The 21,095-nt window shown below is 37.0% G+C and overlaps 1 protein-coding gene across 1 annotated transcript in view; it reads left to right on the forward strand.

Annotated features, from left to right (window-relative positions):
• The first annotated feature begins 1,357 nt into the window (after positions 1-1,357).
• Positions 1,358-21,095, forward strand: part of LOC106868611 (aromatic-L-amino-acid decarboxylase) — a 134,191-nt gene continuing 114,453 nt past the window's right edge. Inside the window, exon 1 of the mRNA XM_089362097.1 lies at positions 1,358-1,603. The gene's annotated coding sequence lies outside the window, so the exon portion shown is untranslated. The remainder of the gene's footprint in view (positions 1,604-21,095) is intronic.

Raw genomic sequence — 21,095 nt, forward strand, 5'->3', positions numbered from 1 at the left:
ACGAGATCCACGTTCTAAGCGTGAGCTGACAATTCGTCACGACAGCGTTCAGCTAAACCGAGCGTTAACCACAATAAGATTTCACACGTTCAATGATTTACACATTCTACCATAATAAGAGCCATCTTCACTGGCATCCATCACCTCGTCTTCTTTCGCATCTACACGCACTTCAGCACATGTATGCATACGTACATATATACATACATACATACATACGTACACACACACACCCACAAATATATATATATATATACGCATATATATATACATACATTTATAAATGTATATATATGTGTGTGTGTGTATATATATATATGTATATATGCACACACACACACACACACACACACACACACACATTCTTTTACTTTTTCAGTCATCTGATTGTGGCCAAGCTAGAGCACGGCCTTTTGTCGAACAAATCGCCCCCAAGCCTAGTACTTATTCTATCGGTCTGTTTTGCCGAACTGCTAAGTTACGAGGACGTAAACACACCAACATCGGTTGTGAAGCGATGGTGGGGGCAAACAAACACACAAACATGCACACACATATATATATATACGACGGGCTTCTTTCAGTTTTATATGCATACATACATACATACATACATACATACATACATACATACATAATACATATATATATATATATATATATATATATATATATATATATATATAGAGAGAGAGAGAGAGAGAGAGAGAGAGAGAGGCAGGCATATTTGTCTGCTTAAGAAACTCACAGCAGTCTCACGTTGTCAGGAGTTCGATCTCACTGCATGGCAGAATTGAACGATACCTTGGTGAAGACTATGTGTGTGTTGTGTGTGTGTGTGTGTGTGTTCGTGCGTGCGCGCGAGTGTGTGTGTAAATGTCCATATATGTATCGTACTTGATATATATACACCGTTGATAGGCAATGGATGTCGTTTGTGAAAAAACACAATATATGCCACATTCTGTTGGCATATGAACATTAAGTATTTGGTGCTGTTACTGTATGTCTCTCGCTCAGAGATTTAAATCAAGTTGTTTTTCTCGATACGAGATTAGCGTCGCTTAAAAAATAGTAGAGAAATGTGTCCTTTTCTTCTTTCTCTTCTTTTTGATGACCGTTTTCCACTCATCCTCTGTTTCTTCCTCCACCTGGTCGTCCTTCCTTTCCTCTTCGCCAGGCTCCTCCTCACTCATACATATATATACGTATGTATATATATATATATATATATATATATATATATATATATATATATATATATATATATATATATATATATGAATATGTGTATATACACACACACACACATACATACATATGTGCGTATGTATACACACACACACAATTACACACATATACATATATACATGCATAGCATAGCGACACATGACAGACAAATACAAGCATTCACAGAAAAAAAGGAAACGTATGATACATATAGATGAGCAGCAAAATTGGCAGAAATCTCATCAAGATTTCCAATATTCCGATATCTTTCTGGTCATTTCCTGCATCATTTGTCACCTTTACTGGTGGCAATAGATATTTATATGAAATATTTCCCCAGCAGAAGAAGGATTCCAGACTCTGAGACGCTAACGTAAGTAAATGTTCTTAGTAGACAGTCGCATGTTTGAGCGTTAGTTTCGCATCTCGTTGGTTTCCGGTCATGTAAATTCTTCCTAGATTTACTTTTGCCAATCATGCCCTCCACGCTCACATAAAATCAACAATGTTGAAATCGATGACAAATATGTTTCAATTAAATGAAATATATTTGTCCACACACATCGTCGTCGTCGTCATCGTCACGTATCATATGTAACGCATTGGTGATACGACAACGAAAGTCTTTCCGATGAAGCGTTAGTTCTTCAGCTGCCTTGCCACTCTTGTCCAACCAGCTCCTGATATTTTCCATCCGTTGCGTTCTTTACTTGCCTTTTGACCATCTCCCCTGGTTACAAACTGATTGCATGTGTTGTGCAGTTGAATACGAAGGCAACGGGGTGGCAAAATCGCTAGAGTTCCAGACAATACATACAGCATATATATAGAAAAAGAGAATAAAGAGAGCATTATTTGTTCAGTTTTTTCGTTGAGTTCAAATCCTGCCTTTCATCGTGCTGGTGGGGATAAAAAAATGGATACTCGTCCACAATGGAGCATTGATAGAATTGTTAGAGAACCGGATAAAATGTTTTCTGGTATTTGTTTCGGCTCTTTACATTCTGTTTTCATCTGCAACAACACTGGTGCCAAGCTTTATCGCTCCTTGCCATTCCTTTAGAGGACTTCGTAGACTTCCATGCATGGACAACTGCTGGTCTTTTATATATATATATGTAAAAGACCTTGCCCAAGCTTTCGCTTTAGAGAGGAGAATTTTTCTGATGCAGATAAAGGGTCACCCTTGAGTGATGGAGACCTAACACAGAAAGACACAATGCGATAAATCCCGCCAACAGTTACAAATAGTAACTGTTGATTAGGAAAGAGTTTGAAGACCTGCCTCCAAATGTCCAGATTATCTCGGCAGCTGTGTGTAGGTTGAAATATGTAAAGCCATGTATCCGCTTAACTGTGGCAGTAAGTAGGGTTTATGTCAAAATATGTTCTTCACTGATTCTAGATACATCAGAAAATGAATATAAATAAAAACATATACTCCAATTAATCCATTTAACCTGGGTTGAAAGTTAATATTTTCCAGTGAACGTTACTCGTTGAGTGTGAGTTCCATCAGGCTGAACCTCTGCGCGATTTGAACTCAGAATGTAAAAAAATGTTTTCTTCAAATACAGTTTTGCTTTTGTGTCCGAGTATAATGACTTGTGGAGTTATTATGTCTCTCACCTGTTTTCACGAGTAGAACAGATCCAGCCATCAACTGCGTCTTTGGGCTTGAGCAGGCAGGTTTCTTCCGTCTGGGTGCAATGGCGAAAGCGGCTGAACGGACTAAGGACAGCCACTTTCCTCTCTGATCAAACTCTCGGTGACATTGGACTGGAGGGAATTACTCTAAGCACGCGCATGTCTGTCGGAGAACACCACTTGGTCTTCGTTGTCAGGGCGATCTTGGATCTAGTGGTCCCTTATTTGGCCATAATTAGAAGACCTTAGATATAAAAAAACAACTGTATCATCCACGAATTTTTTTATCTTGTATACTTTTTATCTCATGATTTTTCCATATTTCATCCAAGTTTATGAATCTTCACACCATATGTTACTTGTCTTTATAATGTCCCATTCAAAAGACTCTCCTATGGCGAATATCATCACCACCACCACCACCACCACCACCACCACCACCAATAATAATCAGTCATTAATCATAAGGAGGGACTAATTATAAGATTCTGAATGTACCAAGCTAGACTTAAATGGGATAAAGTTTTGCATTAGTTAGGAAATTACGCATTATATCGAACTTTTAACCAGAAGAAACGGTACCCTCAAAGACCGAACTATCTCGGATCTAATTAAAATGGTCCCCGTTAAACACTTGCCGTGGTGAGAGTAAAAGTGCCTCTTAAGTGGCAGACTTTTCAAAATTCCACCAAAAGTTTACAGAAAAATGTTCTTTCAAAAAACACTAATGTTTATCATGGCTAATACAAAATGGAGATATGTTTGCGCCTCCATCGCATACACGCACGCACAGAGAAACACACACGTATACACATGTATACACACGCATACGCACGCGAACAGATACATACAAGAACATTCACAAGCGAATGCGCACATATAGACACAAATAAGTACACACCCATGCACACATAATTACACACTTAGAAACGCTTATAAATACATAAACACACACAGGTACATATACACGTATACACACACGCGCAGACACACACTGTCACATACGCACATTCATATACACAGACGCATACATACAAAAGCATACACACACAGACGTGCGCATATACACAGATAAGTACACACATGCACATTTATAGTTACACACAGATATACACAAACATACGCATGTATACACATATATACACTCATGTACACATTGACACACACAAATGCAGATATACAGTAGCACACGTGCACACTGAGAAATACTCAAGCACACACATGTACACACACACACAGACATATATACATGTACATACACACATAGATATACACATAGACACACACGTACACATAGTTACACACACACAAACACACACACACATAGATACACATCAACGTACACGATAGAGGCTGTTGTAGAAACAGTTGTACAATTTGACTCTCGAAAGAAGTGGATCCGCCACCACTTGAGAGATCAAAGCAAAAGATTGTCACTCCACATGGACTACTTTAACCTGTTAGAGAAATAAATCGTGAGATGCTAGCATTTTCCTCTGAAATAATTTCCTAGTTTAAGAGGAAAATCGTGATAAATCAGCAAATTTCATCTTCTGCTTGTTTTTTGCTTTTTTGATTCCATGAGCATTTACTGAAAAAATGTGTCGTCTGCTATAAAAGTGTAATGCGCAGTCGCAAAGGCGAGGAAAAGAGAACCATTGAAATGCATTGATTGAAGAGTTGTGATGGAAGCACAAAGTTATTGGTGGGTTTATATCTTGGGTGTGGTACAGGAATTCCTGGTTGTTTTGGTAGTTGTAACAATGCTGCGACACAGCGAAGGTTGAGCTCAGGCGGTTGTTTTTTGTTGTTGATGTTGTTTGCGATGGTGGAAGTTATAGTAAATTATACAACTGCTAGTATTGTTTGAATTGTAGACGTAATAGCTTACGGTGGGGTTAAAACTGCACCGTATAAATGACGTGTTGATTAGTGTAGTGATGTCATGGTGGCGACAGTAATGTTGCACGAGCAGCAGTGGTGTCCTGGTGACGATACGAGTGTCTTGACAGTGGTTATAGTGTAGTGTGTGTGTGGAAGAGCGAAATATAACTCTGGGTCGCCATTTTATGAGGAATACGATTATGATCATATGCTTTGAACCGCACACACGTGCACACAGGCAAACACACACACACACACACACACACACACACACACACACACAAACACACATACACACACACACATTCGTTGACGCTGCATCAAAGAAACCAAAGAACAAAAGAAAAAAAGAGTAAGAAATGCACTCAACACCAGAGCTGAAGACACCTCTGAAAGTGGGGGGGGGGGGGGGGCAGCAGGTCGCAAACGGTAGAGGAGTAGGGGCTGAAACCGGACATGGTTTCTCCTGATGATGTCTTTAGCTACAGGATCCTATAAAGGAGATGTTGAGGTAGCAAACCACGAAGCATGGTTGGAATTCTCCACTCCCTTCAGCAACATCTTTTAACCACCAAGTGTCGAAGTGCATCCTTTGACCAAGTTTGCATACATGAGGCTGATAACATCATGAAATACATATATTTCCGCTTAGCCATAACGATACCAATAACTAGCTGTTAGGACCCGATATATTTCCCAGTGAATCGTCAAGTCAGATCAGAGCGTAATGTTAATCATGGAACGAAAGGAGTTACACAATCAATTCCATTAGGCTACAACTGTTTCTGCTACAAGTAACCGTGCACCAGAGCCAAGTGCACGTGTGGCATGTATGTATATACGTACACACGAACGTGTGTGCGTAATTGTTTTTTGGGAATTAGTTTTCGATGTACATATGAAGGTATAAATAATTGCATGTACATATTGAGTTGAAAAACCCGCCTGGAGATGATCTGGAGTGTTTCTTTGTGTAATGGCATTACCGTCCCTCGCTCCCTTCAAATATTTTCGCCATAGCCATATTGTTTTTATTAATGTTTGACATTGTTGTTGCCATGGCGATCGCCATTTTAATTGTAAAATGTTATTGTTATATATTTCTTTACACACACACACAATACACACACACACAAACACGCACGTACGCGCGCGTATATATTGTGTGTTATAGCTTTTTGTTATGCTTCTTCCCCGTAGATGGGAGGAGGGCTGTTGTGGTGACGTCACAATTTAATATATCGTGACGGCTCATGCGTGTTATTTGGTTTTGCACTGTTGGATCTGTTCAAGAACTCTCATCCTGCAAGATAATGTCGCATTAACGATGCTTTTCTGATTCTCTTTGAAGTCGGCTTATCAAGCCATCTTACTCCACCCACCTCACCACTTCACTGTTTCACTGCTTCACCTCTTCTTCTTCTTCTTCTTCTTCTTCTTCTTCTTCTTCTTCTTCTTCTTCTTCTTCTGCTTCTTCTTCTTCTTCTTCTTCTTCTTCTTCTTCTTCTTCTTCTTCTTCTTCTTCTCCTTCTTCTTCTTCTTCTTCTTCTTCTTCTTCTTCTTCTTCTTCTTCTTCTTCTTCTTCTTCTTCTTATTATTATTATTATTATTATTATTATTATTATTATTATTATTATTATTATTATTATACTTCTCAGAACTTTCGGCCTTGTTTGTTCTGGTAGATTCTGTGAGAGCGGCGGACAGCAGCCTGCTGCCAGAGGTCTCACCGGGTCTCTTTCCGAACGTTATAACCTTTGATTCTTGGTTGTTAATTATCGCGTGAGACATTCCGCATCCAAGAACCAATCTCAAAATCCTAGCTATCCCCAGCAGAGCAGTTTTTTTGGCCTTGCTCTGCTCTCATGTCAATTCCGATTTCTCTGACATATTTCTCCAACTTGGTTCCTAGTGCTCCGAGTGGCAGACACTCTCCTCATGGTCCATATTCTTACAATTTCGTCTTTTAGTAATCTGTACATTTCCATCTTTTCCAGTTCTTTGTCATTCAAGCGTGCATCTCCAGGTATTCCAATATCTATGATCTTGGTTTCCTTTTTTCCCTTATCTACTACAACAATATCTGGTCTCCGAGCATTGATTAGGGAGTCACATTGGATTGTAAAATCCCACAGTATCTTATATTCATTGTTTTCAGTGACCCCTTCTTGTTCATGTTCGTAGCAGCGTATGCCATCGAAGTGACACTGGGAAACACAATTATACGAAGCCCAATATACCCATCATGACTACTCGTCTGATAAGGGTACAAATATATATATATATATATATATATATATATATATATATATATATATATATATATACATATACAAACATACATATATTATGTATATATATATATATATTTGTATATATATGTCTGTGTATATGTGTGTATATATACGTATTTATATAAGCATATATATACATGTCTGTGTTTGTGTATGTATATAGATATGCATATATGTTTATATGTGTGTATGTATGTATGTATGTATGTATGTATGTATCTATCTATCTATCCATCCATCTATCTACCTACCAATCTATCTATCTATCTCTCTATCTATCTCCGTGTATGCACACACCTACCCCACACACATATAAACTATCGATACATGTCTTTTATTATAATTTTTGTCTATTTGCATAAGTGAAAACTACAATTTATTTTAAAATGTCACAACGACTACTAAGAAATTGAGTTTTTACTGTGAACTTGTAATACGTGACATATTTCGATAATGGTTGAAGTTCTGAAGAATAGCTATATTTATACATAATGTAGCGAAGGATAATGGTGTATATAATAATCTCCTGAGCGAGTCATTCAAACAATTTATAATGTATTTTACTCCAATGCAATCTATATATATACATATATATATATATATATATATATTTCTGTACATACATACACACACATACATACATATATATATGTATATACATGTATATACATATATATATGTATGTGTGTATGTGTGTGTATGTATGTACAGAAATATATATATATATATATATATATATATATATATATATATATATATATATATATATATATATATATATATATAATGTATATGTGCATGTATGTACATCCACAGACGCACAGACACTCGTCAATATATAGACGGATGCACACAAATATATATGCATGTGTTTGGGGATGTCGTGAGTATTTATGCGTATGTATGTGTATACACGTTTACATATGTATGCAAGATGTTTATAGATGCATGAGGTCATTATGTATGCATGATATCATTAAAATGGTTGATTCTGTCAAATGGGTTTTAAAAAGAAATAAATCTGAAAATATTTGTTTAATTTTGCGTGTGTGGGTGGGAGAATCTATATGGATGCATGTATGTATATATGTGTGTGTGTGTGTGTGTGTGTGTGTGTGTACGTGTATATTTATGTATGTATTTGTGTGTATATGTATGTGTGTGTGTGTATATGTGTATGCTTGTGTGCCGCTATGTATGCATGTATACGTGTATGTAAATTACATTAGTATATGTGTGAGTAATTGTGTGTATATATTTGCATAGTTGGTGCATAATATACACCCGTTTGACTGTTTGGGATTTATGGTTGTTTGGCTGTGTGTCAACCCACATCGAACTGGTCTATGAACAAAGGCGTTCCATCTGTGACCATATACATTACAATATTCAATATGTCTTCTCATATTTATGCTGGTTGTGCAAGAACAAGATGTTTTCTCTTGCAATTTGTGCAATATCTCGGGGGTCGGGTTTCCTTCCTTGTAATGTGTATATTTGAAGGACGTTCATTTCGACGGAAGGAAGTGTCTGTCTTAGTGTGTGTGTGTGTGTGTGTTTATTTTATTTTGTGTTGTGTCTTTTCCCTTGTCTTTTTTACTATTTGCTCTTTCTCTTTGCTCAAATCGATCACTCAATATTAGTCACTATGTCGTAGATTGTAAGCTACCGACCAAATAAATTCGACGTTCAGTTTCAATCCTCGGTCGTAGATATTTCCTTATGCCACTAATATACCGATAATAAACAACTAATATGTCGCTAATCTATTTTGGAAACCCATGATCCCGCTCAGCTCATATTTCTCCTACCACTGACATTATAAAAACCAGTCGTCTCTTCCAATGCATACACTGACAACACTAAAAGCTTAATCCATCGCATGAGTATCTGAAGATATACGTTTTGTCTGTCTCTTGTTTTGAAATGGTGAAACTACGGTGGAGTACATTACCATTAATTGAAATAGTTTTGTGAAAATAATAAGAAAACTTTCAGTGTGGAAGTTGTCATCCTCTCTCGTTACTAAAAGAAGTTTTGTGTTATTGGAACGCATCACGCAAACTGTATGGAAGCCTATCAGAAGCACAATTCTTGTTGTTGGGTGGAAGACTTATGCCACACTCATGCATGCATATACAGATATACACGTGTGTGTGTGTGTGTGTGTGTGTGTGTGTGTGTGTGTGTGTGTGTGTGTGTGTGCGTGCGCGCACGCGCGCGTATGTTGTGTGTGCGTGCGTGTGTGTACATATATATATATATATATATATATATATATATATATATATATATATATATATATATATATATATACAAGAATAAGGGCAGAGAATCGTCAATTAATAATAGAATTAATAATTAACAATTCTGCCAAGTAGTTCAGTATGAAAAAAACCTTTATCGGTAAAACTATTTATCATTATAAATATACAGGGATTTTTCATTATAAATATACAGGGATTAGATAAATAGTTTATATATATATATAGTGTCTACGTCCCCGTAATACTAGCGGTTCGACAAAATGGACCGATAGAATGAGTACCAGGCTTACAAAGAATATGTCCAGGGGTCGATATCTTCAACTAAAAGGCGGTGCTCCAGCATTGCCACAGTCAAAGCGACTAAAGCAAGTAAAAGAATAAGTACATAAGTACATATATATATATATATATATATATATATATATATATATATATATATATATATATAAATATGCTTACTTCGGTATATATATATGTATGGGAAGAACCATTTCAACGATGGGTACTGCCTTAATTCTTCGAAACGCCGGTGTTTTAATGGTGGCAGCTGATGAAGGAGATGTTTCTATGTGGCTTACTTGTTTGTTGTACCTTGTTTATCATTTTGTCCATGTTCTTTTGCCACGTCATGTACCCAGTTATGTATCTATGTGTACATGTGGATGAAGGTATGTACATACATGTACATATATATGCATATACTCATATATTGTTTATATATATATATGTATACACACACACACACACATATGATATGATACATATATATATATATATATATATATATATATATATATATATATATATATATATATATATTATGATTGACCGTTGACTGAACACTATTCAATTTTTTTTCTCCGTGTTTTTCTCCTTGTCTCCGTATTCTTTCTGTTGAAGAGCGTAGCTCGAAACGTCAAAGACTTTCCGTATTCCCGAGCGTCATACTAATATATACTTTTGTTATTTACACCACCTGTCCTCGTCTGTTGTTATTTTTTGTATATTCTCCCATATATATCTATATATATATATATATCATATACATATATCATATATATATATATATATGTATATATATATATATATATATATGTGTATCATATCATGTGTGTGTGTGTGTGTGTGTGTGTGTGTGTGTGTGTGTGTGTGTGTGTATATATATATATATATATATATATATATAAATGTCTGCATGTATGAGTCTGTATGTACAAACACACACACACACACACACACACACACACACACACACACACACACACACACACACACACACACACACACACATAAAGCAGTGCTACTAAACATGTTATTACATAGCTATCAAATTTCAGTGTGAAAAATTAGAAATTTCCAGTGTTGAGAGTCTTTAAAAACGTGAAGCGAAAGCGATTGGAAGGTGAAAGAGGAACGGCTGAGAGTGTCATATTGTGACAGGCAGCAAAGATCGCGTTCTGGTCTGGTTTCTGACTGTTTCTCTCTCTCAGATCAAATGATCAAGTGCAAATACGGTGCACCTAAAGCAGGTGTGCAGCATGTGAGATGCAGTCAATATCAATAAATGTGTGTGCGTGTGTTCTTTTATTCTTTTACTTGTTTCAGTCATTTGACTGCGGCCATACTGGAGCACCACCTTAATGAATGCTAGTCGAAGACATTGACCCCAGGACTTATTCTTTCTAACATTATTTACATTATTTACATTTGACGGATATTTGTCCTCATCTTGTTTGTTGTTAACACAACGTTTCGGCTGATACACTCTCCAGCCTTCATCAGGTGTCTTGGGGAAATTTCGAACCTGGGTTCTCGTTCCTAAGGTATTTTTCGATGTTATTATTATTATCATCATCATCATCATCATCATTATTATTATTATTATTATTATTCAGGTCATTGCCTGGAATCGAACTCGTGCTCTTAATCACTACGTCATATGCCATATATATATATATATATATATATATTTACACATATATATATACAAATACATTCATGTATATACATACATACATATATATATATATATATATATATATATATATATATATATGCTCAGATGTACTTTTGTGTGTGTGTGTGTGTGTGTGTGTGTGTGTGTGTGTGTGTGTGTGTGTGTGTGTGTGAGGTTGGCATCAATGTATTTCGGTGCATGACGGTTGTACTTTCTTCGCTCTGCTTCATTCATTAAAACCATTGCACATTTCCCCTCCTCAGATTCAATCAGAATGCTGCATGACTGACACGGGTTCGCCACCGCCGCCGACACCACCACCACTTCACCTCCTCAACCCATTACTACCAGCCACTACACCGACACCTCTCTTTATCTCCTCTCCCTCCCCTCTTCTCCCATTCTTAATCTCATCATCCTAATTCCCCTCCCTCCCCTCACCTTACTCCACCCACCCCCACTCACCTCCTCTTAAACACTCGCATGATTCCTTCATAGTTAAATAAGCGAAACATGCCTTACGGAATGTTAAACAGCGGCCACTTAAACGACGACGACTATAGTAGAAAGGATTATTATTATTATTATTATTATTCAGGCGGCGAGCTGGCAGAACCGTTGCCACGCCGGACAAAATGCCGCTAAGCATTTTGTCCGTCTTTACGTTCTGAGTTCAAATTCCCCCGGGGTCGACTTTCATCCTTTTGAGTTCGATAAAATAAATACCAGTTGAATGCTGGGGTCGATTCAATTGCCTCACCCCTCCCTGAAATTGCTAGCCTTGTGCCAAAATTTGAAATCTTCATTATTATTTACATTATTTACATTTGACGGATATTTGTCCTCATCTTGTTTGTTGTTAACACAACGTTTCGGCTGATATACCCTCCAGCCTTCGTCAGGTGTCTTGGGGAAATTTCGAATCTGGGTTCTCATTCCTATCGATGTTACTGGTCGCTGCCGTGAATCGAACTCGGAACCTTGGGGTTAGTAGCCCGCGCTCCTAACCACTACGCCATATGCCCGTGGGCAATTATGGGATGAATTTTAAGGCTTATAAATCTATTATTTTTCTATCCTACCTCAATACCGGTTCCCATATGCTATTCATATCTGCACTCGGTCTGCTTAGGAGGTTGTTGTGTCCTAGCATATGTGCTGATTCTTTTAGTTTTCGTATTTTCCAGTGTTGTTCCCTGTCTATTATTTTAACTTCATCCCACAGGGGGAGGTGGTTTCCATTTTTCCATACATGATCAGCTATACCCGATTTATCGATATCTCCTCGTGTCACAGCTTTGCGATGTTCTTCTACCCTTATTTTGAGGGGGCGCCATGTTTCGCCTTTGTATAACCTACCACAGCTGCATGGGATGGAGTACACGCAGTTTTTGGTCATATTCTCTTCTGTTGGTGGTTTTACCCGAAGGAGATATTTGCGAAGTGTTGTATTGCTCTTGAATACTGCCCTGATGTCATATGAAGTACAGACAGCTGACTCAACACTACAGTAAACTACCACACATGTACGGTCTCCCTAAGATTCACAAGGAAGGTATTCCACTAAGACCTATAGTGAGCTGTAGAGGTTCAGCATGTCATCCACTGAGCCGCTTCTTGGTGGATATAATCAGTCCATTAGCAGTCAACATCATACGTGAAGAATTCCATCCACTTCACAGAATTGATCAAGGATACCCGAGTTCGATTCACGGTAGCCACCTGATTAATAATAGTAATAATAATAATGATATAATAATAATAATAATAATAATAATAATAGTAACATCGATAGGAATGAGAACCCAGGTTCGAAATTTCCCCAAGACACCTGCCGAAGGCTGGAGGGTATATCAGCCGAAACAAGATGAGGACGAATATCCGTCAAATGTAAATAATGTAAATAATGTAAATAATTCCTCATCTCTTAAATACAGAACTGTATTATTATTATTATTATTATTATAATTATTATTATTATTATTATTATAATTATTATTATTATTATTATTATTATTATTATTATTATTATTATTATTATTATTATTATTATTATTATCATTATTATTATTATTTCTTTTTATCACAAGTTTTGTTGGAACTCTTGGAGTCTTGCATGCGTAGTGGCCTTGCTACCTCCAGCCTACGGTACCATGCTATTCGTTCTTTTCGGCTATCTAATACCTTCCTGATAATTCTGATAATTCCAGAGGGCTTGATCCTGTGTTACCCTGGATTAATCTTTCTCTCTCATTATTAGGGCGGCCAGCTGGCAAAATGGTCGCCCGTCGGCCAAAGATACACAGCCGTATTTCTTCAGGCTCTTTACGTTCTGAGCTAAAATTCAGCTGCTGAAATCGACCTTGCCTTTCTTCTTTTCAGGGTCAGTAAAGAAGTACTAGTCAAAAGCTAGAGCCGATATCATCGACTGACCCCCAACACCCAAATTTCAGGTCTGTTTGTCCTATGTGTGCAGTGATGATCATTGCTGTTATTTGATTTCCTTAGTGAGGTGGTTGACCAAGGATATTGTTAAGAGGTTTCTCACATCCTTTTCTTAACACACACGAGGCCTCTTGTGATGAGAAAAACTCCTTTTTTGTTTTAGTTTTTCACATGGTTTTACTGATATGTTTTTATCGAATGGAATATCAATTCATTTACAGGTTTTATCTTTCCTTTCGTCGATGATGATATCTGGTTTGTTTGCTTGAATTGTACGGTCTGTGCATTAAAGATTTAAAGATTTGTGACCGAGAAATTCGTAGATGAGTTTGCAAAGATCATCAGTGATAAAACTTTAACAGCCGAACAAACGTTTAATGCTGATGTATCATCGTTGCCCTGGCGTTATTGTCTTCGGAACTATCAATCTCTCGTTGCTGCAGTTAATGAGAGATTAACCTCAAGAGACAAGGATGTCAATGGCAGATTAACTGTGCAGTGATATGCCAATGCTGCAGAGATGTATGTATATGTGTAAACTTGCTATACAAGGCAAAAACCTGCGTCCCTACTTTTTTTTAAAGGCTTGAATATATTACCGGTACATTATTATACTAACAAAAGACATAGGTTATAGAATCCTTTTTCTGATTGGGTCAACAAATATTTTGTACCAACGCCTCGTATACACAGCAGGGGCCAAGGACTGGATGCTAATTGCAAGGTTTTCAACTGTTCTCTTCATCCTACAGCTGAGCTTCTTATGAAAAATAACTTTTATGGAACTTCATCAAATATGGCGCTTTTAATTCATTCATGTGACAAATAAATTCCCAATTCATTGAAGACTAAACCTGAAGTCAGTCTCTAGAAAGGTAAACTGGCAGCTGTGGACAGGGATGTGAAAGGCTTCCAACAACCGTTTACTGAGAACGATGTCAGATGTACAATTGCAAAGGTGTGGCACCAAGCAGCAAAATATATATATATATATATATATATATATATATATATATATATATATATATATGTATGTGTGTGTGTGTGTGTGTGTGTGTGTTTGGGAATATACTGTTTTAGAGAAGGAATATTTTTTTGTGTCAAGACATTAAAAAAATTCTTTTGAATATATTCTGAATAAAAAAAGAAAGAAAACATGTTTTGACATTTTACATACGCTATTACAGAGCAATGAGAATGAGTGCTCAACACTGCATTGGTGGATAACTATTCTTTATCTTTATTTGTGTGTTAACAAGGCGTGATACCAAGATCAAGTCAATGTTCTTTCCTATCATTATGTGTATGTGTGTTGGTTCGTTTTTCAGTGTACGCGTGTGCGTTTGCGTGTAAGCATGTATTTATGTATGTCTGTATCAATGTATGTATATGACTCACTTGTTAACAGGTAATCACCGCTTAAAATCACTCCAGATAAGAACCGAACCATCTACTATATATTTCTGTCTCTCAACACTAAATATGTTAATATTTAACCATTAAAATACTGCCATCCGCGTGAAATATCTTCATACGATATTAACATACATCTACAGCTCTCCACATTAAGTATGTTAATACACTATTAACATATTTTGCAGCTCTGCACCTTAAGTATGCTAATACTGTATTAACATATTAACCGTTCTCCATGTTTATTATATGTTATATTTGACCATATATATATATATATATATATATATATATATATATATATATATATATATATATATATATATATATATATATATATATATATATATATATATATATATATATATATATATATATATATATATATATATATATATATATATATATATATATATATATATATACATACACTGCTATCTCCATTTAAACATATATATATATATATATATATATATATTAACATATTAACTGCTCTCTTTGTTAAGTCTATTCTTAACACTTAACTCTTAGCCTAGCTGCTAGTCATGTAAAATTTGTTAACACTTAACTGCAGCGTCTTATATGGATGGCGTCACAAAGTAATTAACCGGAAAGATTTTTTTTTTAAACCTCAGTTATACATACGCCCCTGCATACATACAAACATACACACACATACAACCTCCACAATCAACACCGCAACCGCTACCACCACCGCCACCTACCATATCCTAAAAAGAATCACTGGTAAAAATATAAAACCAGGTAAAACAGACGGCATGGTCATGGCTGGAATGTCGCTCATAGGTGCGTTCGATCAGCGTTGAGCTGCAGCAAACCACCGAAAACAACAATAATAATAATCCTTCCTAATATAGGCACAAGGCCTGGAATTTGAGGAGAAGGGGATAGGCGATTACATCGACCCCAGTGAGTAACTGGTACTTAATTTATCGAGCGGGAAAGGATGAAAGACAAAGTCGACCTCGGCGGAATTTGAACTCAGAACGTGAAGACGGGCGGAATTGGAAGCAGAGAGGAAAGGGGATAAGCAAAAGTGTAGGAGGGTAAGGCAGAAGGAGGAGGAAGACGAGGAGGAGGAGGAGGAGGAGGAGGAGGAGGAGGAGGAGGAGAAGAAGGAAGAGACGGAGGGGGAGGGGAGGGAGACGGGACCGGGAGGGACGAGAAGAAGCGGGAAGAGGAGGAACGGGAAGAGGAAGAACGGGAAGAAGCGGGAAGAGGAGATGGAGCGGGAGGAGGAGGAGAAGGAGGAGAGGGAAACGGGATCGGGAGTGATGAGGCGGAGCGGGAGAAGGAGGAGGAAGAGAGAAAAGAGGAGGAGGAGGGAAACGGGACCTTGAGAGATGAGGTGGATGAGGATCAGGAGAAGGAGGAGGTTGTAAAAGAAGAAAGAAATGACTGCAATATGAGAAGTGGGAGGAGGAGATGGATGATGATGATGATGATGAGAGAAGTGGATAATAAATAGGAGGAGGAGGAGGAGGAGTGTAAGTAATCTGAGGCAAACCAAACAACGCCCCCCCCCCCCGCTGCATTGGCTGCTGGTTGATTGTGTCAGGTAAACAGGACGTTGGAGCGTGAAGTACGACGACGCTGTAGCAATGGAGTATTTGCTATGACAACTGTGGCTCTGTGTCTGTGTGTCGGGCAACGGATGGATGCTATGTGCTTGCCTCGTTGGTGCAGGCATAGATGAGTGGTTAACGCGCCCGCTTTGCAACTGTAAAGTTCCTAGTTCAGTCCCTTAGCGCGGCTCATTGGGTTAAGTGTCATTTATTTATAAGCCCGGCGTCGACCAGTGACCTGCGAGGGAATTTTGAAGACGGAAAATATGTGACCTGCACACACACACACACACACACATATATATACGCAAGCCACACATTGTGTGTGTGTATATATATATATATATATATATATATATATATATACACACACATATATATACATATGTAGAAGGTTGAAAAGGAACACACGAGTTGATATATATAGAAAAAAAGTCAAGGTAGAAAATGGTAAAATAATTTTCTAAAATACATTTCAGTCCCGGTTTCAGTCATTGAGATTTTTTCAACTGTAAGTATGGAAAAGAATTAAATTTTGGAAAAATTAAATGAAATGTATTTTAAAAGAATATTTGCATAGTATTCAAATACAAGGGGCATTTTCCTTGTTTCTGCCTGTATCCGTCTCTCTTCTTTACTCTTGTGGGTTCGAGGTCTTTGTGAATTCTTGGTAGAGAAGAAGAAGAAGAATGCGGGAGTACCATGATAGTAGTAGGATGTTAAATGGTCAAGTACCCTGAAAGTGACTTGTTGTGGGTGGTATTTCAGAGCGCGCGCGCGCACACACACACTCACACACACACACACACACACTCACACACACATATATATAAATATATATATATATATATATATATATATATATATATATATATATATATATATATATATATATAGTTAAAAAAAAACAATAACAAAAAAGCAAAAAAACAACAAAGTGAGGACGTGATATATATATATATATATATATATATATATATATATATATATATATATATATATATATATATACATATATACATATATATATACATACATACATATATATATATATATATATATATATATATAAGCAATGTTAATTCTCTAAATGAAGTATTAACAGTAACTGCACGATAAAGTGTAGTATATTGCCACTTAAGTGTGGCTGACCCCTAGGGGTGGATGTTACTGTTGCTTTTAGCCCCAGGAGGACATCTCTTCCAGCTGGCTTATCGACACACGACTGTGTCCTGTTTGCCAAGGGAGTTATCCCTCTCACCTCGGCCAGCAGCACGAACGTATCCGGATTTCAGGGTTATTTCCCTTCGTCGGCGTTCGACAGCTGATGACCTTGGTGAGAGAGAAAAACCTGGCAGACCTTATATCTTCTTTTCCAGTGGCATTCTTCACTGATATTGAAAAGGTGAAAACAAGCAATGTTAATTCTCTAAATGAAGTATTAACAGTAACTGCACGATAAAGTGTAGTATATTGCCACTTAAGTGTGGCTGACCCCTAGGGGTGGATGTTACTGTTGCTTTTCCAAAAGCAACAGTAACATCCACCCCTAGGGGTCAGCCACACTTAAGTGGCAATATACTACACTTTATATATATATATATATATATATATATATATAACAATATATATTGAAGAAGATAAATATGTTCTTTTGAATTTATACGTTTTTGCGTCGTAACTCCTTTATTATTATTATTTATATATATATATATATATATATATATATATATATATATATATATATATATATACATATATATATATATATATATATATATATATATATATATATATATATATATATATATATATATATATATATATATATATATATATATACATGCATATATATATATATATATATATACACGCATATAAACGGGGCCACCTCCAAAGAAACGCAAATAGCAAGTCGTGTTCCACAGGGCACTGTCTTGGAGCCACTCCTGTTCATAGTGGCCCTCTCAGACATACCCTCGGCTGCTCAGATCGCTCCCTTTGCTACCCGTGTGTCGCTACCCTTGTAGATGACACAAAAGTCTCTCGGACAATACAAAATCCTGGTAATATTGCACATCTGCAACGGCTGTTGGATGCAATATACAGGTGGGCTGAGGACAACAACATGCAGTTTAATGCAGAAAAATTCCAGGCTCTGCGCTACCAACGCACAAAGCTAAACGACATGCAGACAGGATACACTGGCCCAGGAGGAACTGAAATCCCTGAATCCAAATCAGTGCGTGACCTGGTCATTGACATGAGCAATGATGGATCTTTTCAAGTGCATTTTACCAATTTGGTAATAAAATGCAGACGGCTGGCTGGCTGGATCCTCCGAACTTTCAGAACAAGAGAAAAGGAGACATTGATGATCCTTCGGCGGACATACGTCCTCAGCCGCTTAGACTATTGCTCCCAACTATGGTCACCACACAATAAAAAAAATCAACGGTGGAACTCGAAGCAATCCAACGAAGCTACACCAAGAAAATCGTCTCGATGCAACATGTCAGCTACTGGGAAAGACTGGAAGAATTAAAACTCTTCTCCCTGGAACGAAGGCGGGAGAGATATGCAAGGATATATATCTGGAAAATCCTAGAAGGCCATGTACCAAACTTTGGCATTGAAAGTTATTCAAACTGCAGAACGGGGTGCCAATGCATAGTGCCAAAGATCCCAGCATCGCCATCAAAATACAGGACAAGATATTGCAACAGCTTGGGCTTCAAGGGCCCACAGCTTTTTAATATCATTCCAAAATGACCCAGAGACCTGCATGGTGTGGACGTAAGTGTCTTTAAAACAAAACTGGATCTCTTTCCAGACCAGCTTACCCCACGGCAGGAAACACAGATGAGGGCAGCAGCATCAAACTCCCTCATTGACCAAATGCCACACATCAGAGGAGGTCCCAATGTAAGGGCATTACTATCCCTTTTTTGAATTTATTAATCAAATATATACATACATACATATATATATATATATATATATATATATATATATATATATACGCACACACACACACACACATATACATATATAGATACATTATATATATAGACATACATATATACATACATATATATATATATATACATATATATATATATACATATATATATATATATATATATATATATATATATATAGATACATTATATATATAGACATTATGATTGACCGTTGACTGAACACTATTCAATTTTTTTTCTCCTTGTTTTTCTCCCTGTCTCCGTACTCTTTCTGTTGAAGAGCGTAGCTCGAAACGTCAAAGACTTTCCGTATTCCCGAGCGTCATACTAATACATCCTTTTGTTATTTACACCACCTGTCCTCGTCTGTTGTTGTTTTTTCGTACATTCTCCCCTATATATATATATATATATATATATATATATATATATATATATATATATATATATGTACACACACACACGAAAAGACTTACGTCATAGTTTTTACATATTTGTTTACTTGTCCATCAGAAACAGCTGTTTCTGATGTATATTAGAGATGAACTTATGGTTCCGTTTGCTCAATCGGTTTATTGACAGACTGACAAAGATCAAATATCTTAACAAATTTTATCTTCGACCAATTCCGCCTACCTTTATTTTTTAAAAAAGCCTTATTGCTACGAAGGGTGTGAAAATGCATTGTTGTAAATAGTTTTCAACATATTGTTGCTAGTTCTTCATACAAGTTTGCAATTGATTTCTCTTGTAATCGGCCGAATCGTTAATTTGCGGAACACCCATACACACACCCACACACACACATACACACACACACACACACACACACACACACACACACACACACTTATTTTCGTGCACAGCGTCTTTTTACCAAATTTCGCACATCGAAGGCAGAACACTTGGAATACGTAGGAAGCTTTTAGTCAAACAGCCGAGTTGACGTCTCTCTCTCTCTCTCTCTCTCTCTCTCTCTCTCTCTCTCGCTCGCTCGCTCACTCTGTCTCAGGACCGCTCTCTCTCCCCTCCTCTTTCTCTCTCCTCTTCTCTTTCTCTCTCCTCTTCTCTTTCTCTCTCTCTTTCTTGCTTGCGTATCTCTTTGGGACGTCCCAAAGAGACACACAAGCAAAATGCTATGGTGACAACCATATTCAACTTTTCCCTTTTCCTTCTCTAGGCTCTTCTTCTTTATTTATTCTTAACTCTGTTGAAGCTCCTTGTTTCAGATCGGTTTTATTACCAAATATGATTAATATTTTAGCATATCAACTATGGTACAGACACGCACGCACCCCACCCCGCTAAACAGACAAACAAGGACACAAACGCATGCGTACATAAGGATACACACCTTCGAAGAACAGGATGGAGTAAGTGGAGTAAGA

This window comes from Octopus bimaculoides, chromosome 14 (assembly GCF_046866305.1).
Source record: "Octopus bimaculoides isolate indiv1 chromosome 14, ASM4686630v1, whole genome shotgun sequence".
Taxonomy (NCBI): Eukaryota; Metazoa; Mollusca; class Cephalopoda; order Octopoda; family Octopodidae; genus Octopus; species Octopus bimaculoides.